Source organism: Camelus bactrianus, chromosome 17, assembly GCF_048773025.1.
Source record: "Camelus bactrianus isolate YW-2024 breed Bactrian camel chromosome 17, ASM4877302v1, whole genome shotgun sequence".
Lineage (NCBI taxonomy): Eukaryota > Metazoa > Chordata > Mammalia > Artiodactyla > Camelidae > Camelus > Camelus bactrianus.
In genome coordinates this window covers 18,269,153-18,295,742 of record NC_133555.1, presented here as the reverse complement: position 1 = coordinate 18,295,742, position 26,590 = coordinate 18,269,153, and the positions used below count along the sequence as shown (strand labels likewise).

At 44.1% G+C, this 26,590-nt stretch overlaps 1 protein-coding gene across 1 annotated transcript in view; it reads right to left on the bottom strand.

Annotated features, from left to right (window-relative positions):
• FRMD4B (FERM domain containing 4B) overlaps window positions 1-25,021 on the bottom strand; it is a 284,925-nt gene extending 259,904 nt beyond the window's left edge. The window contains exon 1 of the mRNA XM_074344489.1: window positions 24,623-25,021. The gene's annotated coding sequence lies outside the window, so the exon portion shown is untranslated. The remainder of the gene's footprint in view (window positions 1-24,622) is intronic.
• Between the last annotated feature and the right edge of the window lie 1,569 nt (window positions 25,022-26,590).

Here is a 26,590-nt window from a genome sequence, read left to right as displayed (position 1 = left end):
TAGCTGTGTGATTTTGGCAAGTGACTCTCTGAGCTGCAATGTTTTTTTCCAGTATGAAATACAACAGCTGCAGGATCTCAATTTTTCAACTTTGTTTTTAAAAATGAGGATGATAATATTAACAGCTAACACATAATAGGCACTCTGAAATTACTGGATATAATTATAATTATTGTATACTTCTTCCCAACCTACATATCATCACAAAGAGAAGCTGCTGGAAAGAAAGCAAAAGGCAAAAGAGGATGAGTGTCAGTTGATTAGGGTTCTACAGAAACTGTTGGGGTTCTTCATTTAATCTTTTATAAATGGGTTTACCAATATCTGAAAAATCAAAATCACAATTACAGGGAGGATCAGGAGAGATGATGAATATCAAAGGACTGTAAAAATACAAAGCACTGTATGTACTTCTTCTTATTATTAAAATGTCACATGGATTCAGTCGTTTGACCTATTTTTATGAAATGTCTATTATATATTCTTGGCACTGTCCTAGGGCTATGAAGACTCTTAAATTGCAGGTGAAATATTATTTACTTATTCATGTTTGTAGTTTTCTTGGAACTGGCACCATAACATTTATTAGATCCTCCAAATTATGTGTGGCCCCAAAAAGATCGAGAAGTACTCTGTCAGATACCAAGGGTAAAAAAGTAAGCAGTCTCCCTAAGAAACAAGACAAGGATGTCTGCTCTGATCCCTTCTATTCAGTGTTGTGTTGGACATTCTACCCAGGGAAACTAAGCAAGAAAAAAAGGCATCCAGATTGGACAGGAAGAGGTAAAATTATCTCTATTTGCAGATAATATGACCCTGTATATTCAAAATCCTAGTGAATAATAATTTTTTTAAAAGCTATTAGAGTAAGTAAATGAATTCAGCAAGATTGCAGGATACAAGATAAGATCAATATACAAAAATCAGGTATGTTTCTACAGATAAACAATGAGTAAACCAAAAATTAAATTAAGAAAATAATTCCACTTATAATAGCAACAAAAAGGCTAAAGTACTTAAGGAATAAATTTAACAAATAGAGTGCAAGATTTATACTCTGAAAAATACAAGACAAGGTTGAAAGCAATTAAAGAACAGCTATATAAATGGAATGACATCCCATGTTCATGGATTGGAAGACTCAATATTGTTAAGATGACAGTACTCCCCGAAACTAACTTACAGATTCAATACAATCTCTATCAGAATCCTTGCTTCCCTTTTTAGAGAAATTGAGAAGTCAATCATAACACTGAGAACATAAAAATGCAAGAGACCCAGAAGAGCCAAAACAATCTTGAAAAAAAAAAAGAATAAATTTGGAGGGCTCACACTTCTCAATTTCAAAACGTATTATAAAACTATAGTAAACAAGACTATGTGGTATTGGTATAAGAACAAACATATAGATCAATGGAACTGAAATACACCCACGTATCTATAGTCAACAGACCCTTTACAAGGTTGTCAAGAAAATTCAGTGGAGAGAGAATGGTCTTTTCAACAAACTGTGCCAGGAAAACTAGATATCCACATGCCAAAGAATAAATTTGCACCATGATCTTATGCCATATAAAAAAAAAGCAATCAAAGATCTAAATGTAAGAGCTAAAACTATGAAATGAAACTCTTAAAAGAATATATATTCCACTATGTTGTGATATATCTTTGTGACCTTGAGTTAAGCCATTTCTTAGATGTGACATCAAAAACACAATTAAAGAAAAATGGATAAAACAGGTTTCATAAAACTTTAAAACTTTTGTGCTTCAAAATCACTATCAAGACAATCCACTGACTGGGAGAAATATTTGCCTAATAAATATTAGTATCCAGAGTATATAAAGAATACTTATAACACAGTAATAAAAAGACAACCTAATTTAAAAATGGCCAAGAATTTGAATAGACATTCCTCCAAAGATTACAAATGGCCAGGAATCATATGTTATGATTCTCACCATCACTACTCATTAGGCAGACACAGATGAAAATCACACTGAGAGACTTCTTCACATCCACGAGATGGCTATCATAAAACAGACAGCAAATAGCAAGTGTTAAGATGTGGAGAAACTGGAACCCTCAGACATTGCTGGTGGGAATGCAAAATGGTTCATTCATCTTGGAAAATAGTCTGATAATTCCTGAAGAGGTTAAACAGAGAGTTAGGATATGACTCAGCTCATGACATAATACTCCAGACGGGGTGAGAGAGAAATGGGCCTCTTTGTCAATGTCTTACACGGCTGGGAAGCCAGGCGCTCACACACACACTCTCACTCTCCTATGCAGGAAAAAAATCACTGGCCCAGAAGGTCTTGCTTGGCACTGACCTGTGTCACTTGGAGGAGGGGTCATGTGAGTAAAGTCCAACTGCTCCTCTCACCTGCTCCAATGTGATCATTTTTGCTCCAACAGTGTGCTGGGACTTCTCTGCTGGAAATCTGGACTTCCATAAAGGCTCTCTCATCCGTGGGTGACTAAGACAGTGTTCTTCAGGGGCTCCCAGACTGCAGCTGAGAGGGGCTGGAGCCAGTTCACGGGACACTGCAGGGTCCACAGAAAGGACCAAGGTCTGTGTGACTGTCACATAACCCACAAGTACACGAGACCCCTCCTGGGACCTCTGGCACATGGTCCTGGATCCCACAGCCCTCTCTAAGGCACATTTGTCTGTGGACGGATGCTGAATTGTTGTTGCTTAGATTTCATGACAAGGGGCATCCTATTCAGTCATATTGGTGATGTCACTGCCTCATGGGTATTTTATACTTTGGGTTATATCCAATATTACTTTACTTTTTCTGTTGCTCAAACTGTTGCAGCTTTGGCCACTGAGAGTTCATTCAGCTGGCTTCTGTGTCCCTTCAACATAGCCCCATCAATGGGGTCAAGTGTAATTTTCAAAATATTAAAAATGTAATTCCCTTACAAATACAAAAAGAACATGTATCAAAAGATTTATCTCAATAGTGAGGAAACTAGAAGGATGACAAAGCTAGTTCAAAGGAAAATGCAAAAATCTGATGCACATACACATGTACACACACACACATGCACACACACACATCTGACTCCGACCCTATGGACTTCTACATGTAGGAAGCATATACAATACATATAAATACATATAGACACTATACATATATATATACATACATGTGCATACATATACATACATATTTACTGTAGAAAAATAATGCTGAAAAGATGGCTAAACTTGATGCAAATCTGGTTAGTGTCATACAGTGCATTCAACCTTAATTTGGGGGGTTAACTTCTCTCATGAATAAAATCATCTGTATCTTTGTAGTAAGCAGAATAATGGCCCCCTAAAGATATATATGTCCTAACCCCCGGAGTCTATGAATATGTCACTTCATACAGCAGAAGGGGCTTTACAGATGTAATTAAGTTAAGGCTCTCAACACAGGGAGAATATCCTGGGGCATCCAGGTAGACCCGATGTAATCACAAAGGGAAAGAGAAAAAAGCAAGGGGGTCAGATTCAGAGAGAGACTGGAAGACGCTAAACGGCTGGCCTTGAAGATGGAGAAAGGCGCCAAGGGACAGAGGCAGCTTCTAGAAGCTTGAAAACACAAGGGAACAGACTCTCCCCTAGAACCTCCACCAAGAACACAGCCCTGCCAACATTTGGATTTTAGCCCAATGAAATCCATTTAGCATTTGTGACCTCTAGAATTATAAGATAATAAGTTTGTGTTAAGGCACTAAATTTGTGGAAATTTGCCAACAGCAGCAATAAGAAACTAATACAGTATCCATTAGGCAAAATTCATTTGGAACTTCCCGGTTTCCCACAAGTTAACATCTAACCTTACAGAATCTGGGCTCTAATCACTAGTTAATCATGAGTTAAGGTGACCTTCCCCTGGAGAGTGGAATCACCCCCTGGGGGGCGGGGCTTGACTGAACAGTGCTCTGATACTGTGTTGAAAACATAGACAGTGTCTTTTTGCTGCATTTCCAAGTTTCAAATAACTTTTTTTTTCTGGTCTTTTTTCTTCACATATATTTATTTTTATTTTATTTGTTATTACTATTTAAAAAAAAAAATTTCCCCTTAATGGAGGCACTGGGGATCGAGCCCAGGGCTGGGACGCCTAGCACACTGTCTACCACCAGGGTGTACTCCTTACCCACCTCAAATAACCCTTTTTAGCATCTATTTGCTCTGCTCATGTTTCTTTCTGCAGCAATCCCATACTTGCATTCCTCCCCACCCTCAGAATCTATTGACCAACTGAGTCCGCGCATCAGCCAGCGCTGTTCTGGAAGCGAGAGTCTGCAGCGTGCATTACTTGTAGCATACAGGCCGGACAACAGACTCCCTTTGTTCCACTTTCCTCTGTGACGACTTGCCCAGCCACCACCCTGTATCAGGATGATTTTTTTCAGCCCAGCAATCTTGTGGAAAAAGAGCAACAAATCATACACATAAATTTTAAAAATGAACATCACAAATGCAGAGGAAGGCTGAATAGAGGAAAAGAAATTCTCATGAAAGTAGCATCAGGATCAGACCTATGACCTGAGCCCTTTCAAAGGTCAGGAAAAGGACCTGGCCGCCAAACTTCATCCTAAGATGACGTCCTTCCAAACGCCTCATTGCACAAAGAGTCCAAAACGACCAAAGGCCTCAAGTAGTGGAGCAATGAGCTCCTGTACATTTGCAGTGACAACTGGACCTTCTAGAGCTGGCCTTCCTGACTCCAGCCTTCTGCTTTCAAAGCCATCCTGCAGGCCCCACCTAGCCTTTTCTCCAGGAAAGGCTTCTTCATCAGCTCACATCACTTTTGTGCTTCTTCTGAATCCAGGGGAAGCTTTCTGGTGCATCTATCATCCATCTGGCTCCACTCCAGCTGCCCATTTTAAAGACACCTCAGTTGACCTAGTGCAGTAGTTTTGAAATGCAAGCTTTCATCAGCATCACACAGATGGTGGGGCCCAGCCCTGGAGTCTGAGAATCTGTAGGTGGAAGGGTGGGTGAGTATTTGCATTTCTAGCCAGTTCCCAGGAGAGGTCACCGGCTCCCAGTTGAGAGGGCGTGCTGTGAGAACCACCACCGGAATCTGAGCTTGGACGACTCCCTTCTTAAGCAAGCTGAGAAGAATTACGAAGTGGCCCCTTGCGAGAGGAAACTTTTGGGGGCATGAAAATGGTCCACAGCTTGATTGACACGTGGTTACACTGATGCATACACTTGTCAAACTCATCAAACTGTCCACTTAAAGCAGATGCATTTTATTGTATGTAAATGATGCCTTAATAAAATTAACTTAAAACTTAAAAAAAAATGGAATTACGTGCTCCTGTACACCTGTAGTGACATATCTGCTCAGTCATCATCCAGTAATTTATTCATTGAGTCCTTTCTTGGTGATAAACACTCTGGTAAGTTTTGGGAATACAAGGGTCCTTAAGATGGTGCTCTCGTCCTCAAATTTCTCTTACTGTGATACTGAGAAGTACGCTCCGATGACAGTGTACAGTAAATATCAGAATAAGAGAAAGTTGAAGCCCCACGGGTATGCTGCACTAGAAATGACAATTACTATCCTTTTCCTTAAAAAACTGCCTGGTCCACAGTCACGGCAGAGAAGGTGACATGAGGTGCCATCGACCCTTCCACCCCTTGAGCCACAGCTGGCTGGAGCAACAGCGGCTCCGATCCAAGCTAGATCAATCCAGGATTGGGGGATGTGGATTCCAAGACTGGGCCAGTCGGCTGTGGAGACTACAGAGTTTAGGACTGAGGGCGCCATGTGAAAGCAAAGGAGGGCAACTAAGGAGACCAGAGAGGAAACGAGACCAAACTTCTGCAGATCGAGGGAGACGCCTGACTAGGTTCTGGCTCCTCTGAGGCCTGGCTGTATGTACTCTGCAAAGGGCACTGGGAGAATCTCCTGGAGCAGTGAGTGGTTCTCGAAAATAAATGTTTAGCTTAGAGTCAGCACCCTAGTGATACTGATGTGAGAGTAGGCTGTGGATTACGTGCTGAGAGACACTACCCTGCATCCGTGTGTCTGGTTGGTTGCTTTTAACTTAAACCTTCGAGTGGAGGTCTGGTTCATATACTCACAAAGCTCTAATTGAGACAGAAGCTAAGGAAAGCCACCCAAGTGAGATGTGGGTCTTCAGAGACGAGTGAGAACCAGCCAGGCAGAGTGTGTAGTTGTGCATGGCTGGGGAGGGGCTGAGGGAGGAGTTGTGCAAAGGACGTAAGTCAAGAGAGTAGCGTACTTGGGGATCCAAAAGTCCTCCCACGTGTCTTGCACTGTGTATGTGTGTGTGTGTGTGTGAGAGAGAGAGAGAGAGAGCGAGCCAGAGAGCCAGAGAGAGAGAGAGAGAGAGAGAGAGAGAGAGAGAGAGATACTAGCCAATAATCACAAAACTCTCTGCTGAAAAAGTTACCTATTACTCCTTCCCACAGGCAATCTTCTATCCCTCCCCGAGCCTCAGGGACCTTGCTGGGCTTTCTGACTGCCCTCTTCTCTTTCCCTTATCCAGACCCCTTTTCTCCCTGGCCAGCTTCTGTGATCTTCATAAAATCAAAACCCAACCTTTTAAAAGAGCATTTAATGCTAAAGCCTACAGGGAAAGAGCTTGGGCCTTTGTGCCCTGGGGCTCGGCATGGGATGCTGGCCAGGGGCGCTCCATGTGAGGGAGTTACACCCACGAAGCAACCTTGACCAAGATGAGAACAAGAGCCCACCAAAAAATACTCCCCTTTTCTTCCTACCATGTAGAAAATTCTAAGGTGCATTTCATAAAGCATTTCAAAGAGTATCCCCAAGTGGGACTGAGGTCCAGGTGCCCACCAGTGGTGATATGCGTCCTTCTCCCTCGGTCCTTGTGTGGACAAAGAATGTCGCTCGCCATATTAGTAAACAAAGGACGCTGTACCAATCAAGCCATCAGCCACTGCAGCCGCCCCCACTACCTGTGCCCCCGAGGAGGCTCAGGGTGGAGGAAAGAAGGATCCTGGCTCTAGGCAGTTAGGATGCATATCAAAGAAATGACTTCAGTGAGTCCAGACTCTTACATCTTCCCACACATAGAAAAACACTAAATTCATTACCTTGAGATATTTATTTTTTCTTTAACAGTAATCTTTTGATGATCCGACTACCTAGCTTTTATTACAAAAATCCTATATACTCTGGCTCCTCCCTTACCTCTTTGGACCTATTGCTGGTCTGGGATGTGTGTGTGTGTGTGTGTGTGTGTGTGTGTGTGTGTAGGGTTACAAAATCTCCTACATAAGATCATAAAGCAAAACTGGCCACCCTCTTGGCAAACCTGATGTGTCTTTCTGAGTTCTTCTTTAAAAAAAAAGATGAGGAGAGCTATGTACAGCATGGATGCTTTCTGTCAGTTTCTCAGCTGTGGCAAGATTTAATACGATGCCTTAAAGACTCTGAAACCCACCTGTGTGAAGTGAGATGCAGTGGGGGCAGTGTTTCCGTGGTCTCACTCACTTGGTGGGTGCTCGCTCATTCAGGGACTCACTGGAGACCATCTGGACAGGATATGTGACTGTTAAGGCCTTCATATAAACTTCTAAGATTCTGGTGGGCAGGTGTGGGGATCTACTCATCTTCTGGCCATCCAAGACAAGCCTTGTAGGTAAGTTCCCTTGCTAATGAGAATGGCCACCTACCAGTCTGGAGTGATTTGCCCACTTCTTCCCTCTCTCCTCGCCCTCAACGTGCAAGGGCCAGTTTAGAGTTTCACCTGGGGAACTCCCGAGGTTGTGGACCAAAACCCAAAACCTGGATTACTGCCTTCACCCTCCATGGTAGAAGAGGGGTCATCATCACCCCCTCTTTTCAGCTCAAGGGAAGGAGGCAAAGACAAGAAGGAGGTGTTTCCCTCCAGTGGGAACAACACAGAAGCTTGCATACATAGCTGCCTCTCATATTCCTTTAGGCAGTGCTTGGTCATGTGGCCACACCAGACACAAGGAAAGCTGGGAAATGCAGTCCCTATCTTGGCAGCCAAGTGCCCAGAGAAAACCCAAAGGATGAGAGTTATTACTAAAAAGAGGAAGGGAAATGGTCACTGGGGACAAAAAGCAGCCTCTGCTACATTCCTGGACTGTGTCACATGAAGAGGAACAATCTGATCTCTTTGGTTGAGATGGAGAGGTGGGCACTGCCCCACCAAGACCACACAAAATGGGCAACTTCCATAATGGGTGGTGGGTGGGGATGGGAAGGGGGACGCCCAAAACTATAAATTCTGTAGTGTGACCTAATTATATCCTGGAAGAAAAAGGGACCATAAAAGGGGGCAGGAAAATAAGCTGTTACTTTCTTAGGGAAGACAAAAAGTTCTTGCTGATCATGTCACCCAAACTACATTTATCCTTCCTCGCTCTAGGCTCACAATCCCTTTTCAAATTCTCCTTCCCCTGAGCACTTTTTGGGTTCTGGACATGGGAAGGAGGCACCTGGGTCTTTGTGCCAAAGCACTCTGTCTGGCTCTGCCTTCTGTGCCCAGACTGCAAGGTGGCAGGTGTTGTGATGGACCTCAGATGGAGGGACCCACTTCTGAAGGAGCCCAAAGTGGAGGGCTGGGCAGACCCAGCATTTATTAGAAGTTCATGATTAACATATGCAAGCTGACCCCACACAGGCCTTGACATGGGTTCCTGGGAACAATTCTAGGTCAAGCAAGGATTCACAAGACCCATGCTAAGCCCTCAAGAGTCCTTTCACTGATAATCATTTACATAATTGTAGGAGCCCCTCCATAAACAGTGGCCCTAAGCCTGTCACTGTACATACCGTCTCTAGTTCTAAGAACCATTGTAGCAGGTGCCATCCTTGCTGCTTCCACACTCCTTTTACCATTTCAAGACAAACTGGCCTCTACCTGCAACTGCCACACCTGCATTTCTTTGCCAGGGGCTTTCTTGGGCTGATAGTCCCACTTTGCCAAGCATGGGATACCAGGGAAGCACCTAGGAATAAATACTCTACCTCCCATACCTCCCAGAAGTAACCCTCACTTAATGATGCTCAAGAGCTGGAGTATAAACACCTCAACCCCCTCACCCCTCAGATGGGATCATTCTGAGGCACAGGCACTATGTTGGTTCATGAGTTTCCCCCGTGGGATGGAGGACTACTAGACTACTGTGGTAGTTAAATGGCTAACACACTGGGTTTTGGTAACCTTCCATTCTTTATTTCATTTCCTGATTTCTCTACTGGTGTTTCCTGCACTTACCAAATAAACTACTTGCCGTCTATCTTAGGATATGCTTCTGGATGAACCCAAAGAAGACCACCAGTGTGAGAAGTAAGTTATGAGCCCCATGGGGGAACAGACTGGCACAGGCTCAGGAGTCAGCCTGACCCAGACTTGAATTCTGCCTTCAGCACTTTGCAGCTGAGTGATGCTGGGAAAATTATTTGTCTGTTGGTGCCTCAATGTCCTCATCTGTAAAATGGGGCCACCTCACAGGACTGTAAAGTTTCAAGTGAAAAAATTCCTCTCCTGCCCGCACTGACCCTCATTCTTGGCAGGCACTCAACGCAAGTTAGCTTTCCTTCCTTCTCATCTCTATTTTATAAATGATGAAATGGAGGCTCAGGAAGGTTCACGGACCTGCACAAGGTGATCATGCAGTTATGCGACAGATCTTGAAGTCAAACACAAATATCTTTCTGGCTCCAGATTTACTTACAACATTCCCACTAAGCCTCACATGTCAACTTCTGGGTCAAAATTACCTAACTGGATACATACAATTATTTTAACCTTCAAATTCCCAGGTCTTCCTTTCACATTCTGCTGTGCAGACAACACATCTGGATTCTGATTTACAGAGATCCCCACACCTGGGTGCATTCACACCGTGTGCTATTTATGTCCTCAGTTCTGGGGCATGACTCTCGTTCAGCTGTGACACACTCTTCTAATTTGGGTGCAAAGCTGTTCACAAGTTCATCTCTGATTAAAACACAATGTCACTAAAATAGACGAACACCCAGGAGAAGACAGATGATAGGTAACCCAAGGCAGAGCAAATGTCATTTATGTGGTTTCCCTTGGAACACAGGTGAGGCTACTTTTCCAGTTTCCCTCTTCACCCCAGAAGAGAATCCAGAGCTTCAAATGTGGGAGCAAACCTGCTGAGCCCCTGCTTGACTGACTGCATGGAGACTATGAAAGGGAAGAGGTACTGAATGTTTCCAAATTCATTCCCTTTATCAACAGCGCTGTTACCTGACAGCCAGACAAGTCCAAACAGAATCAAAAGAGAGGCACAGACAAAAAGGAAAACCAAAGTCATGCTTTTAAACTTACTCCAATTTGTGCAATTAGAAGTCTGGACACAGCTGTTTTATTTCAGCATACATTTAAGTTTGGGGTCATTTAAAAAGTATAATTTTGTTTTGAAATATATATGTATTGGAGGGACATCATCTTTCAGAGGCTAGACTTTGAAAGGTCCTGTGTGAGACCTGCATCGAACGTAGGATGACCAACTCATTTCGGTTTGCCCAGGACTTTCCCAGTTTTCGTACTGAGTCCCTCATCCCAGGAAATTCCTCAGCCCTGGGCAAACTGGGATGGTTTGTCACTCAGATAGGAAACAGATTTGATTCTCAAATCACCTCTTTGAAAATACAGATCTCCTCAAGCAGGTGAAAACAGTTCATGAACCACAACATAGAGATTCGGATTGCATCTCACAAAACACCCCATCAAATAGTCCCACTTGAAGAATCCATAAGGATCTTGCATTGCAGGAATCACAAATTCAGACACCCATAGAGGCAAGACTGAAACACTGGGTAATCATTAGTCAAATACATTTTACCTGTAACCTGCCTTCACTAATCAAAGTCATTTTAATTGTTGCTACAGAAGCTTTGCAAGTCCTCCAAGGAGCATGAAGACTAAACAATAAAATGTTTGCCGGAATTGTTTTCCAGGAACTCTGAGTCACCCTGTAACTGAGCAGGACCTTCTGGCGCCTAGGGATTGACAGTGTTGACCACCCTGTTACCTCAACATCAAACAATCAGAGAATTGTGCACGAGCTGATCACATACCCTGCGGCCCCTTTCCCCTAACTTGGCCTTTAAATATGCTTTGCTGAAACCCTTCGGGGAGTTCGGGGTTTTCTGGGGCATGAGCCACCCCGTCCTGCCTGCTCAGCCCTGCAGTAAACTTTTCTCTGCTCCAAACTCTGATGTTTCAGTTTGTTTGGCCTCATGGTGCAGTGGACATACAAACTTGCCTTCGGCAACAACCTGTGTCTAGTTCTAGCTGAGCCAGTTAACACTGGATAGGACCACAGACCCTCCAACTGGGCATGTGCTAGTGTCCTTTCAGTGACCATTTGACATCAAAGGGCGGAAAACTCCACCCTCGTATCATGCTAGGTGCCTCCATTTTTGCCTTTAGCTCAGTCACAACTGCACAGAAGGACGATTATGGCACCTTTTTCCAATTACCTTTCCCCAAGCTCCCATGCCTGCTGCTTTATTATTTATACCCATAAATACCCCAAGACTCCAGCCCCTTGCCTTTGGGGAAGCAGATCTGACATTTGCTCTCCTGTCTCCCTACTTGTCTGCCTTGTGAATAAACCCTCTCTTTGCTGCAAAACTCAGTGTCTCAGCATTTTAGCTTGCTGAGCATCTGGCAAAATGAACCTGGTTCAGTAATAAGACTTCAATAAGTGAAGGTCACTGGCATAAACACTTTCTGTCTACTCCTTACTTACACAAGGAAATATACTCCTATTTTTCCAGAATCCCTCAGCCCATCAGCCCTTTACCCTCCCTCTTTTGAAAGTCACAGAATGGACAACTATTTCTCTACCCAAGAAAAACTGCTGAAGCATCATGAAAAACAAAGGCAATTCTCATTTGGCTTCAGTGGGAAGGACTATGGTTTTCTTAGTCTGATTTCCTCCAGAAGCTGACTCTGGACAAGGGGTCAACTGTTTACCTGAGAGATCTTCCCAGGGAACAGCAGTGGGAGAGTGGGGGAAATGAGACAAGGAAGGGAAGTGTTCTATTAGATGTGATATGTATATACAATGGAATATTACCCAGCCATAAAAAAGAATGAAATAATGCCTTTTGCAGCAACATAGATAGACCTAAAGATTATCATACTTAGTGAAGTAAATCAGACAGAGACAAATATCATATGATACCACTTATATGTGTAATCTAAAAAAAAAGATACAAGTGAATTTATTTGCAAAATAGAAATAGACTCAGATGTAGAAAACAAATTAATGGTTACCAAAGGGGAAATGAGGGGTGGATAAATTAGGAATTTGGGGTTAACATATACACCCTACTGTGTATAAAATAGATAAACAACAAGGACCTACTGTATAGCACAGGGAACTATATTCAGTATCTTATAATAACCTATAATGAAAAAAACATCTGAAAAAGAGTAAGTATGTGTTTATATATGTGCCGTGCACCTGAAACATTGTAAATCAACTATACTTCAAATAAGTAAATAAACAAACAAATAAATAAAAAGTGTCCTATTAAGTCAACTATCACCGAGGGCGACTGGAGTTTAACTCCAGGGGGAAACTCTAGGATAACTAAGGTGCATATGGCAGCATACACACCTCACTTATCCTACCAGATGGCAAGGGAGCTGGGGTATCCAGATGCTTAATCTTTCATCACTGGAGAGGTGGGTCTGAATTCCCCAGCACTTCCAAACCACCACTTCTACAGTCAGAGAAAGTCCTCAGACAAACGAATGCAGGTCCTGGCTGTGGGAAGACAAGGCCAGGGCCAGCATTCGGGCTGGGCACGGTCAGGAATACAGCCCATGGGCCGCCATCACCCAGCACCAGTCCACTGCTGCCATGCGGGAACACCGCCAGTGTTGTTAGAGCTTCTGAATTTTTAACAGAAGCCTGCAATCCTGAATTTCTGTGCAATGTCCTGATTCGTAATTGCTGATGATGAGCTCAAATGTTTAAAAAACATTCTAGGGGCTAATCAAACTCCCTGAAGGCAGAATTCAACCTGTGAGCAGCCAGCCTATGTCCACTAATCTTGGTGAACCTCATTATTTTATGGATGTAGAAACCAAGGCCATAGAGAGAAGTGACTTGTAAGTCAAAGACTGGGATGTGGAGCTCAGTTCCCAGAACTCCCAGGCCAGGACTCGATCTAACCCCCTGTGCTGCCTTCACTAACAAACCATTCCCTCCCACCACATGATGCATCCATCATGGACAGGAGCCGTCACTGCCCTCCGCTTAGAGCAAAGGAAGTTTTCCTTCCTTCTATCAATGCGTTAAGATATTTTATCTCACTAGAAAGTGGACTGGTTACAATTCTTAATTACTCAAAGGGTTACATAGTGCTTATTTTGTCCTGGACACCCTTCTAAGTAATACAAAGAATTCGTTTAATTCTCAAAGCAACCCTTCGAAGGAAGTATTACTGTTTTCCCAATCTTAAGGACAGAAAACCGAGGCACAGAGAGGGTAAGATCCTTGGCTAAGTTGGACTGGTTAGTGGTGGAGCTAGGAGACAAATTCATGGTCCACAGGCCAAGTCACTACTCTACCTTGTCTCTGAACTAACTATCTAGTTTGGCTTTTTAAATACCCCAAATGGTTCTTTTGTCCATTATAACAATAGTTGGCAAACAACAGGCCTGTGGGCCAACTCTTGCCCACTGCTTGTTTTTATAAATAAAGTTTTATTGGAATACAGCTTCATGCATTATTTTATGTATTACCTGTGGCTATCCTTGCCCTGCAAAGACAGATTTGGGTAGATGCAACACAGACCATGTGGCCCGCAAAACGTAATATATTTAGTACCTCATCCTTCACAGAAAAACTCTGCTGACCCCTGCACTGTAGACTTGCCTGGCATTCCTCTGACTGCAGGTTTCTTGATTGTTACTAAGTCATAATGCAGCAAATCCTATAATCCCCCTGCAAAGCCTTAGCATACACAGTGATGAATTCACAGGTTTGACTTCCAGAAACTGCAACTGTGCAGAAGATGCCTGGGAACCTAGAAATTGGCAAAAAAATTTCTCAGAACATCACATAAGGAAAAAGATAGCACTAAATGACCCATAAAAGAGGCACAGACCTAATCTTGGGCCCCCTACCTGAGTGAAGGTTTTAAAAATGAGAGGATCAACAGAAATAGACAGAGAGGGGAACAGAGCAAGACAAGGCAACTCTTTTGGGGGGCAGAGGGGAGGTTATTAGGTTTATTTATTTTCAATGGAGGCACTGGGGTTTGAACCCAGGACCTTGTGCACACTAAGCGTGCCTTCTACCACTGAGCTGTACCCTCCACTGAGGCACCACTTGTAATACCTATCAACAGGCATCTTGCAGTTAGAGACCCAGGTTCAAATCCCATCACTCACTATAGTTTCTTAAATCTCAATTTTCTCATCCATAAAATAGAAGGAATAATCTCATTTCTTGGCGGCGGGGTGGCGGGGGCGGGGGTTAAGCAGATTAGCCAAGATTATAATGTATATGAAGTTCTTAGCACCCCGCCTGGGATCTGCTAACTACTCAGAGGAGTCCTATTGTTAGGAGTAATGGTAACTACAAAAGAATGAAAATGTGTGATTACTTATACAGAGGCACTCAGCCTCACACAAGTCAGCTGTCAAAGGGTAACCGGATGACGCAAGGAACAAAGTGACATTTATGATGAGGAGCCCAAGTGAAGGAAAGTTCTAACCACATTTATAAACTCCACGTAAAAAAGAAGCACGTGCCACATTTCCATCAGAGACAATTCAAGCAAAAAATGAAATAAAATATAATTAAATAACGCAGGTGGGCAGAGGTAAGCTTTAATCACCCGGAAAAATCACTTAAGTTAAACAAACTTCTTACTCCTTGACGACACTATATAGATGAAATGGTATAAGGAGTGGGGAAAAAAAAAGTTTGCATTGTATCCTCCGAAAGTTACATCTCTGCCTCTTTTTACAGAGTGAAAAAATCTATCCAATAGCATGAACACTTGCCGGCAAACTGTCAATTTTTAAATACACTTCATCTTTATCATTTTCATAGCTTTTCTCTGAGACCTAAAAAGGACCCATGATAGTTTTCTAGGATGCTTTTTCAACCGTAATTAAGCCCAGTGCTAGAAAGTGCATCAAGAACTGCTCATGATTTGAACTGTTTAAAGCAGCTGAATCCTTGCAACAGTATCTTCTTAATTTGTTTCAATCAAACTTTTGACCTCTAGTAAACTGGACAGCCCATTCTTTTAGGCAGTGAAAGTACAGCTGGATTGGGCACAGAGAGGTATATAAAACAGCACACTTCTTTTTTTTTTCTCTTCAAAATACAAATTGAATTAATTTAACACAGTTGGAGCAAATTACCATGATATGCCCTCAATTTGAGTCTTACGGCCCCACTGGGACTGGGCTCTCTGGTCCCAGTCTAAGGGCACATGGTTTTCATTATTTAATCAGGTTCCTGTATTTCAACTTGCACATTTAAATGGACGTAATCAGTTCATTTGTGATGACCTCAAGTACCCTTAACTTTCCTGATTTATCAAAGAAGTCACACTATCTTAATGTTTTGAGATTTGTTTAAACATTGAAAGGTTACTTGACAGGACAAATCACTCCAAGGATCATTTTTACTGGACAGCAAATAATTTTACTGAAATGTTCCACCAACGGAGTACTGATAAGGAAGCCCTTTTAAAGGCATTTATTTACGAGACTTTTTAAAAATTATAGTTGATTTACCATATTATATTAGTGTTAGGTGTACAGCATAGTGATTCAATATTTTTATAGATTCTACCCTCTTAAAGTTATTATAAAATATAAGCTATGTTTCCTGTGCTGCACAATATAGCCTTGAGTCTTATTTCTTTTATACATAGTAGCTTGAATCTCTTAATCCCCAGCCCTATGTTGCCCCTCCCCCATCCCTCTCCATACTGGTAATCATCAGCATATTCTCAAAGTCTTTTTTTTTTTTCAAAAGTTAGTGAGAACAGAGCAATGGCTTTGCATAACATGTAGATCTTTAATAAAATAAGATCTGAGTGCACTTCTGGTGGTTCATAGTATAAATAAAGGTTTAGAGGCAGAAGGAACCTCAAACATCATCACCCATTTAACAACTCCAGAGAGCTAATTAACATGGCTCAGGTCAGTCTGCTGCTAAGGTGGGATCAGAACTCAGCCTTCCTGACTCCACTCTGGGCCACCGCACCCCTTTCTCCCAAGCTCCCCTCCGTCTGGCAGAGCCCTGCCGGAGTATTACATGGATGAACCAGGCCCAGAGCCGGCTCTGTGATCAGTGCCTCCCTCCCGTTCAGGTCACACATAGTCCCCCTGCTCTTCTGCGATGACTGAATTGATGGGATGGGCTCAGTCAGGTGCAGCAAGGGAAGCCAGAAAACAATCCCCAGGCCCCATCCGTCGTTGGGCTCCCTACCGACGCTGTCGGCTGTGGTGAGCACCAGCTGGAAGATGGATGCTGGTATTCCAGAAAGACTTTTTGAATCAGGAGGGGCTGTGACGGGCCCCATGCTGTGGCAGAGGCCTAATTATTTCCAATAACTGTCTCTTTAGGCTACTCGGTGATTTCCAAAGCAAAGCGCCTCCTCATTGCAACAAAACACCCAGTGTTCATTTGCAGGCCGGTGGATGGGATGAAGGGGGCAGTTTTGAACTTATTTCTCATGTAAAGTCACAACGCTAGCAACTCCAGTCTGTTCGTAGTTTATTCAGCAAGGCAGAAAGGAATAGAAGCAACTGGAGCTGTGGGTTCAGGATCTGCTTTAGGGGTGATATTCTCGTCCGAAACGAGAGTCATTAGACTCTCCTGTGAAATACACTCTGGAGAGAGCCAGGCTTCTCAGGCTGTGACCGTTGGTGATAACAAACTCAGTCACCTGCAGTGTGTGTCCAAGAGCACAGATTCGGTTGAGTTTGAATTCTGGGTCTGTCACTTGCCAGCTGCATGATTCTGAATAGTGACACAGCCTCTCCAAGCCTCCGTCTTCACCTCTATTAAGTGTGAGCTGCAGCGGTTCACCGTGGAGAGGGACTGAAATATATACTGTCTGGAAAGCACTTGGCAAGTGGCTGGTACTTATCGGGACTCAATAAATGGGGACTATTATTACCAGGTAGTGCGGCTTGTTCTTTGAAGAGGGAGGTTATTCTAAGCGAATGTCTCAGTCTGATTCTCTGTGTTGATCAGATTGTTGCTGAAATCTTCACTTTGCACATGCAGGCTTTTTTTTTTTTTGGAGTCTTCCCTGTTCCTTGCACCCTGTCTCCTGCTCATCAAGCTTGTCTGGGAACTCTCCACGTGCTGCTACAAATCTTTCAGGCCAAAGTGAGGTCCCACGCCCTCCAGGCATCCCACTGCAGCAGCTCTGGGCACACCATGGTCCCTGCACCTCTTCAGTGTCGCACCTTCTCTGGATGGGGGAGTTTTCCTCCCATGTTCATTCAAATCTCTCTCCAACTAGCTTAAGCTCCTGGGATACATGGGATCCCCTTACATTTCTTTGTGTTTGTTTTTTTAAAGTATAGTTGATGTGCAATATTGTATGTTACAGGTGTACAACATAGTGATTCACAATATTTAAAGTTATGTTCTACTTACAGTTATTATAAAATATTTGCTATATTCTGTTTTGTACAATACACTTGTTGCTTATTTTATATTTAATAGTTGTAACTTTTAATCCCCTACCCCCATATTGCCCCTCCCCCCCTCCACTGGTAACCGCTAGTTTGTTCCCTATATTTGTGAGTCTGTTTCTTCTTTGCTATATTCATTAGTTTGGTTTTTAGATTCCACATGTAACTGATATTATACATTATTTGTCTTTCTGTCTCTGATTTCACTTAGCATAATACTCAAGTCCATCCATGTTGTTACAAACGGCAAAATTTCATTCTTTTTTATGGCTGAGTAGTATTCGTGTGTGTGTGTGTGCGTGTGTGTGTGTGTGTGTGTGTGTGTGTACCACATTTTCTTTATTCATTTATCTGTCACGGACACTTTGCTTCCATATCTTGGCTACTGTAAATAATGCTGCTAGGAACATTGGGGTGCATGTATCTTTTTGAATTAGTATTTTTGTTTCTTTCAGATCTAGATCCAGGAGTGGAATTGCTGGGTCACGTGGTAGCTCTCCATACTGTTTTCCATAGTGGCTGTGCCAATTTACACTCCCGCCAACAGAGTATGAGGGTTCCCTTTTCTCCACATCCTCACCAAAACTTGTTATTTGTAGATTTTTTGATGACAGCCATTCTAAGAGATGTGAGGTGATACGTCATTGTGCCTTACACTTCTCCGAATCCTCTGCAGCACCCAGCACATGTCCAAGAATCTTCTAGGTTCTCGAATCTTTTCCTAGGCAAAGTGTGGTCCAGGGGCCAGCACCATTCCTATCACCTGAGAGCTTGTTAGAATCTTGCAGATTCCCAGACTCTGCCCCAGACCTACTGAATCAGAATCTGATTCCCAAATGATTCCTGCGCACAGAGTTGGAGAAACACTGCCCTAGTCCAGCATTTCCCAGGCTTCAGCTATTTACATCTTCCCTTCACAGTTTTCATCATTTTTCAACACTATCCACCCTATGTTTTACCAAATACATTATTTTTAAGTGATTTTTACAGTGACACTATGTCTTGCTAGCCTCAACCTAAGCAATAACAATTAGTCTGTTAATAGTTCATTTGGCAAGGCAGAAACAAATATACTCTTTAATAAAATCTGAAGGTCTGAGTGAAAAAAAAATTTTAGTACACATTAAAATAAATAATCATTAAAGTAAAACAATTCTTTATCTGGCATCTAAAATTAACTCATGTACCACCAGGGACTCACCTACCCCAGGTTAGTAAACACAGCTCTAGGTTTTTTGCAGCTAGGTTAGAAAGCATCTCCCCAACTCCTAATTCCGTGTACTGGTCGGTGTCTGCTCCCTCCAGCACAGGGGCCCTGTCCTCAAAATACAGGCGGTCACGGGAGGCAGAAAACCTTGGTTCTGGCCCTGCACCATCCCTTAATAATCTGCCAAGTCACACCCCATCTTTGGGGCTCATTTTTGAGGGTTAGTTGATCTCAAAGCTCCCTTCGGAGTCTAACAATATGACATAATACATGAGAGCAGAGGCTGTAGAGTCAAAATGACTCGGGGTTGCAATTAAGGCTCCATTACTTGATAATTTCATTAAGTCTCAGTTTTCCTCATCTGTAAAATGGGTAGTAATAACAACAATACATGGACATAACATCCAGATCACAGGATTTGTAAGAATAAGAAAAAAATAGCTGGAAAATGCTGAGTGAAATCTGCCACATACTGTCCAATAAAAAAAATAGTTATTTTATTTTCCCAGCCTCTCCAAAGGACAATAATAATAGCCTACATTTAAGGAATATTCAATATGTAGCAGACATTGTGTGAGGCACTTAAATTTATTTTACCCTTACAATCACTCAGTGAGGTAGGAACTCTTATTCTCCCCATTTTAGAGATGAGAAACTGAGGCACAAAAAAAGTTAAGCCACCTGTTTAAAGTCATGCATTTAGTAAGCGGTGGGTGCAGTTGGATTTGAGGGCAGGACATCGGACTTCAGAGCCAGCGTTTATAACCACAGCCCATCCTGCTTTTCTGTAAAATACTGGTCAACACACAGACTTCGCCAAATTGATAAACAGGATGTAATCTTGGCAGAGTAATTCCCAGCTCAGGTGAGCAGCTCTTATCACCACTGTTCTACAGTTAGTTACTGAGTCTTTACATCTGAACAAGTTGCTACCAGGCATCAGGAGTTTCAGTTGTGCTTCAGTTATCCTTCAGTTATGCTAAGAACTTTTTTTAAAATACTTTTTTATTTTTAAGTATAACAGATAAAAAGGTGAAGAAAATATAAGGGTACAGCTCAGTAATTATCTCCAAGTGAACAGCCATGTATCCATCACTGCATTGTCCCAGAAACTCCTAAACACTTTCCCTCCATCCCTCCCCTGCAAATGTAACCACTATCCCGGGGTTTCTGCACCTTGGCACTACATACATTTGGGGCTGGATGATTCTTTGTTCTGGGGGTTGTTCTTTGCATTGAGAGATGTTTATAAGCATCCCTGGCCTCTACCAACTAGATTCTGGTAGCAAGCACCCTCCGCCAATGGCAACGACTAACAATTTCTGTAGCCATTGACAAATGTCCCCTGAGGGGCAAAATCACCCCTGGTGGAGACCCACCACCCTATCCTGACCTTTTGGCAATCATTTTCTTGCTTTCCTTTATCCTTTTACCACATAAGCACACATCCTCAAATATCACTTAATCTTGTCTGGTGAAAGGAGTTCTTATAATTCATCTATTAAAAAAAAAACCCTAATCATGGCTCCCTACAACAGCCTTTATAGACGAAGTGACCACATAATTTATCATCCACACTGGAGGGAGGCACGGACATTAACCAGGATTGACCCGGGCAAGCCAGCATGATCACCCTGCTTCCAGGGATCCTCTGCTGGGATGAACATTATCCTCACAGCCGCATCCAATCAGGGTCCCCTTCCTACTGGATAACTGTGCCTAAAGTGACAAAGGACAATTAAAAGCAGCACATCCCCAGGGGCGAAGAAAACAGAGACCCAGATAAATACCTCCAAGCTGAAGAGTTGCCAAGCAGAGAAGTGATTCAGCCTTGGGCCTTAAGAAGCTGCACTCTTCAAATAATTTGCTTGAAGACACTACTTAAATAACTACTTTCACCACACTACTACAACCAACTAATTAAAATAATTGCCTTCCAAGATTTGCACATAGATGCAAAAAGGGTCAAGATGACCCCCTGTAAGAGGTTTAAGGTCTGTAGTAGGTTTTAAATCAATATATCTGCCTTTTTCAGCAACCACTATCCATCTGACCTGCTCTGCCTTTTGATCTCCTGAGTCTTGAAACTGACCATGTCAAAAGTGACAGCTAAGACTTTCCTTACATACGTGAGCAATCATACTGATAACCTATGTGCCTGAATATAATTCAGTTCATCCTTCATTATTTGAGGCATCAAAGAGGACAGAAATCAACCTACATTGAGTTGGGGCACTTGGACATGGTGGCGAACATTTATTCTGAGTTCACAGCATCCATTTGCCCCTTTTCTAACAACTGTATTCATCTGGAGGTCCAGACCTCTGGTGTCTGTGGTCCATGTGGCCTGGGTAGGACTCCACCACTGGACTCCACCTCCAGCCACACCAATCGGGCCAATCAGAACTGATTTTGAGACTTTTTGTTCAACAAGTGGGGCAGGAGGGTTTGTGCTTTTTCTTGTTGTTGAACTTGAACCTGGTATTGTGTAAACCAGCAACTGGTACAGTCATCTTGCCACCCAACAAGGAACCCAACCCAAGAGGAAGAAAGAGAAAGGCAGAGCTGAAGACAGAAAGACAGAATCAGATTCTGATGTCACCGTTCATCTCTGAACAAGATGAATCTTGAAGCCATCCTACTTATGTACCTTTTAGAAAACTGAACCTGTAGACATGGGGGAAATATATACATACATGTTTTTGTATTTATAAATGTGAAAATACGTAACAATTCCCAATTATATATTTGCCAATTCCATTTAAATTCGGTGTTTGTCGCTTATTAGGCAAATACACCCTGTGGCAGTGACTTTCAAACTTTTTCGACAGCAAGTCGCGGTATGAACTGCATTTTATTCTGCCACCCGGAGTGTGCACAAAGCCGCAGATGGAACTGACTCAGTTTCATGAAACTACAGATCCTTTACTAACATATGATGATGTTAATATTTCCTGTCCTCTAATACTTTTTTTTAAAAAAAGAAAATACTACTGTGACCCACTAAATTGATTTCATGACCTTCCTTTTGAAAAACACTGCTTTATGAGATTAGATTCAAAATTGATTTCACCAGGAAGAATGAGATTATAAAAAATGACATGATCATTTCAATTGGGTTGTTGAGGAAAACAGGACATTTGGCCCCTAAATCAAGCATCAAGCAACAGAAAATCGCTCTCTCACCATTCCTCTCTCACTGCACAGGACACAGATCTACAAGAAGAGGAGGAAAAAGGTCTTATGACCTAGAAATCAATGAATGACCAAAAAAAAAAAAAGAAGAAAAGGTAAGTACCTTCTCAAACAAAACAAAAACCATGTCTAAGAAGAGAGAGAAGAGATATGTGAGGAAATAGATATCCAGGTCCCGCGGATGAGCTGCGTTATGTGATTTATTTATTTGTAGGCTAAAGACAGTAATTACAGTGAACTTCAGCAGTCACTGAGTGTGTAAAAATAGTGCTATCATGATAAGATCAGATCTTTGGGGCAGACCTAGAGGGAAGGAGGGGGGTGGGGGGAGAGAGAGATCACTTGCAGTAAAAGCCTGAAGTCTTCACTTTTGTGTGTAAAATAGCTACAAAGAGTTCCTGAAATCTTGGACAAGCACTACAGGCTGGACAAGATGGGGTATTTTTAACTGCTTTCCATGTACCTTATTTGTATTGTCAGTTAGCCAAAACTTGCAGAATCTCGATTAAATCTGTGGAATCAAATGGAGAGCTCAGATTCTCAGGCTGGCTGGAAATAGAGGCCAGGGAAGTAAACAATACCGTGAAAACTTCAGCGGCATTTACACTTCACAGTCCGGAGTGGCTGTGCAGTGAGCCCCCCCCCCCCCACTCTTCTAGATTGTTAGGCTCAAGCGCACTTGGAGAAGCCCATTAACTTTTCTGCCACTAAAATGGAAGCGTATTCCTTTTCCAAACAGTGAAGTTGAAGACAATCACTTGCACGCCCAGAAGTGATTTCTGAGACTTGACTTCTGAGCAATGACTTCTTTCCCAGTGATAATGAAAATCAGATGTCACTCTACTGGTATTTTTAGGTAGCTCTCTTCATTTTCCATCATCATCCTGTTCAAATACATTCCACCTACATTACTGAGTTGAAGCAAATGAAGTGTTTGATGAATACTTGCTGCTGTCATAAGAAAACGATAAACCTCTTCAATAAGTTCTTGGAACTACATGAATTCTTGTTGTTGTATAATTATTTTTGCATCATCAGCATCGATGTCACCACAGCACAGCCTTTTTAGAGGCACTGTCATGGTTAAGAGTCTGGCATCTGGAATCAGAACTCATGTAAGCCAAAAATCACCTGCATGACTCCTGACAGGTTACTTAACCTCCCTCCAGGGCTCAGTTTACCACCCCGTCGTCTATGATGCCCCAAAACTGCCTGCTGGGGTGCCTGGGGTACTGGTTAAGCACTCTTAACCACCATTCTTAACAGTAGGTGAACGGAATATCTAAGCGCAGTCCGGTGAGGTTAAGCAAGGTGACGCTGCTTTTCGTCCCCTGCAGACATTTGATTTGGAAGTCCACAGACCTGTTCTCTTTAGGACAGGTCTTGGCATGCCAGGGGCGCTAAAACCTTGTACCCAACCTCCAAATTGGTTGGTAAGTTTCTGGGGCACACACCAGCTAACCTTGAGGGATCAACCACCTTTCCGGAAAGGCTGCGGCTGCCAGCACTCCAGAATCTTTCCCCCCATCCCCGCGGAGGGGCCACCTTCCAGACGCAGCCGTCTGGATACCAGCAAGCAGACCGAGTGGTTCGGAAAGTTCAGAGGAGTTGGCTGTGGTATGTTTACAAGTCCTAGCAGATCGCAGGAATGTTCAGGATAATTATTACCCCACCCAGGGGCGCCCGGCCCAACCCTCTCACATCTGGAAGGAAGCGGCCACACAAAGAAGAGCGAGAGAGACCTCCTCCTGCGGCAGCTTTCTCAGGCTCCGAGAAGATTTAATTCAAGCTCTCACCCCTTTTGTGAACAAGACCAGGCACTGCCCAGCAGTATCGTTCGGAACACAAGTCATTCAATGCAAAGGAAGAGTTTATCCTCTAGTCCAAACCAAATATCATCAAAATGTCATCTTTGGTTTTCCCCTCCCCAGATGAAAGTAAAAACTGAAATACTCTAGAAAATAGATAGGGAGCGATCCACAGGCACGCAGCCTCTCCAACATAGGAGCGGCTAGGATCAGACACACCTATTTGAAAAAGGCAGCCAAACCAAACACTTAGTACACTTTGCTAAGGCAAGGGATTTCCCCCATCCTCTCGCCGCCTTTTGAAAGTATCTCCCGGCAGCCAGATCTGGGCTTCATCAGCATTTCTCCCCCACCTCCCACGAACGCGCGGCAACCAAAGCACATGGTCCCTGGCGGCGCGCTTGCAAACCCCACCAGCGCCAACGCCCCGAAACCGCCAAACTTCCTGTCTCCACACCACCAAAGCGACCAAAGCGCCGCACCAGTGCCCGAGAGACTCCGGCGGAGGCTGCTGGCAGCGGGGGAGCGGTGGGGCGGGGTTTCCTGCCCGCAGCAGCGCCCGGGACCCGCACCTCCACTGGGGGGTCTCCAAACGCGCGCGCCGCGCCCGGGGCGCACCCTGAGCGCGGCTGTGGCCGGGTCGCACGGTCGCGCCCCCGCAGCGCACTCGGAGCACCAGGGGCAGTCGCCTACCTACCTGCTCTGCCGCCTCCTGCCTCCGGCGCTCGGGGGCTGTCGACCGCTACTTTATTGTCTCGGTGGCTCACCGCGCGGGACCTGGGGACCCAGCTCTGCAACTCGGCTCTGCGCAGCGCCTTCCCAGGCGGCTGCCTTCCTCCTCGTCTCTGCCCCAGCTCCTGGTCAGCACGTGAGCCGCGCAGCCCGACTCTCGGGCTCGCTGGGCAGCCAGTGCCCGCCGCATTCCCCGGCTCGGGGCTGCTCGTTGCCCCTGCCGCCGCTCGCCTCGCGTCCTCGCTTTGATCCACACTTAACAGCTGCGCCCCCGGCCGCCTTCCTTGCGTCCTGCCGCCCTTCCGTCCAGCCTGCCTCCTCTCGCTGTCAGCCCCGGCTCTGGGCTCCGCTCTCCCCAGCTGCCCCCGCCCGCCGCCTCTCCCGGGGCTGGGGGGGCCGCTGCCAATGAGACTCGGCTGATGCGCTGTTCCGGCCCAGTCATTGTATCGGGAGGGAGGAAGGGGAGGGGGAGCGGGAGGAAGGGAGGGGGCGCCCTCAGCCCCCGCCGCGCGGCTGAGGGCTGGGCTCGCCTTCCCGACAGAGAAAAGGCGCTGGTGCCAAGGGGCGCGGAGCTGGGGGCGCTGCCAGGAGTGGGGGGAGCGGAGGGGGTCACCAGCCCGCGCCTATCATCTCTCCCTCCGACTTAAAAGCTCTGGGAGGGACTTGATTCTGCCGCCCAGGCTTCAAGCACCCCAAGACCCGACTGCCCTTAGAATAAAGGGAATGAGGCACCGGCGGCCGCGGGAGGCAGAGAACCTAGCCAGGGATGGGACTGGGTCTGGCTAATGGCTTAATTTGAGATTCCCGCAAACTGGTGTTTCTGCCTGCTGCTGAAGGAAAGAAATAAGAAGGAGGGAGGGAGGAAAAAGAGAGAAAAGAAAGACAGAGACAAAGACAGAGACAGAGACAGAGACAGATAAAGAGAGGAAAAAAGAGAAAGCCTACCCAATGCCAGTCGTTTATCCTCCAGAATAATTTTGCGTTCCAGGAGTGTTGTTTTTTTTCTTCTTTCTGTACAGATCAAGAAAGGAGAGAGAGAGGTTAACGCAAAATGCCTAGTAAGTGACAAGACAGATTCCAACTTGATCTGATGCTGAGTGTACTACAGCAAATGAGAGAAGGGCAGGAAGGAGGGAGGACCGTTCGTGAGGATCTATGGAGATCTTCCTATTATCTTCAGATGAGCTGGCAAGTAAAGCTGTGGAGGTACACGGACAGGGCAGAGAGAAAATACTTCCCAAACAGCTTTAAATGTGTGTCCCATTACTACACCCACTTCTCTGTACTATGAATGAATTCATTTTTAAAACTACATCCGTTTTGAAAAATATTATCTTGCAACTACACAGTTATACAGAGCTGCATTTTGGTGAAAGTTTAGTTGATTCATCGAATGTCAGTATTTGAAAGAGACTAGTTTCTATAACCCTGGTATTTACATTTCTCCTCCTCCTCTTCATTTATTTTCCTCCCTTCCTTCCCTCCCTCCTTCCTTCCTTCCTTCCTTCCTTCCTTCTTCCTCCTCCTCCTTCCTTCTCCTCCCCTTTCCCTCCCCCCACTCCCCCTCCTCTTCCTTCTAACTGATCACTAGCCAATAAAAAAAGATGGGATGAGGGCAGAGGGGCCTCTCTTGATTTCCCACATTCTGGCATAGCTGCTACTGACATGAAATGGAAAGAAAAATACCTGAAGCAGTAAAGGCTTGGGAGGGAGTGATGTATAATATTATATCTGTGCAGTGTGAGGTTTAATTAAATTTTCTTCTGGTGTCCAGTGGTCTGATTGCTTTTAATTAAATAGAAGATACTGAATGAATAGCTAAAATTTATTGAGAGTCTATTACATGTGCCCCTCACCTGAACTAAGGAAGTGCTTCGTTTGGTATCATCTCATTTCATTCTTCTGGGAGAAAGGGGTTGGCCTGGAAGCCCCA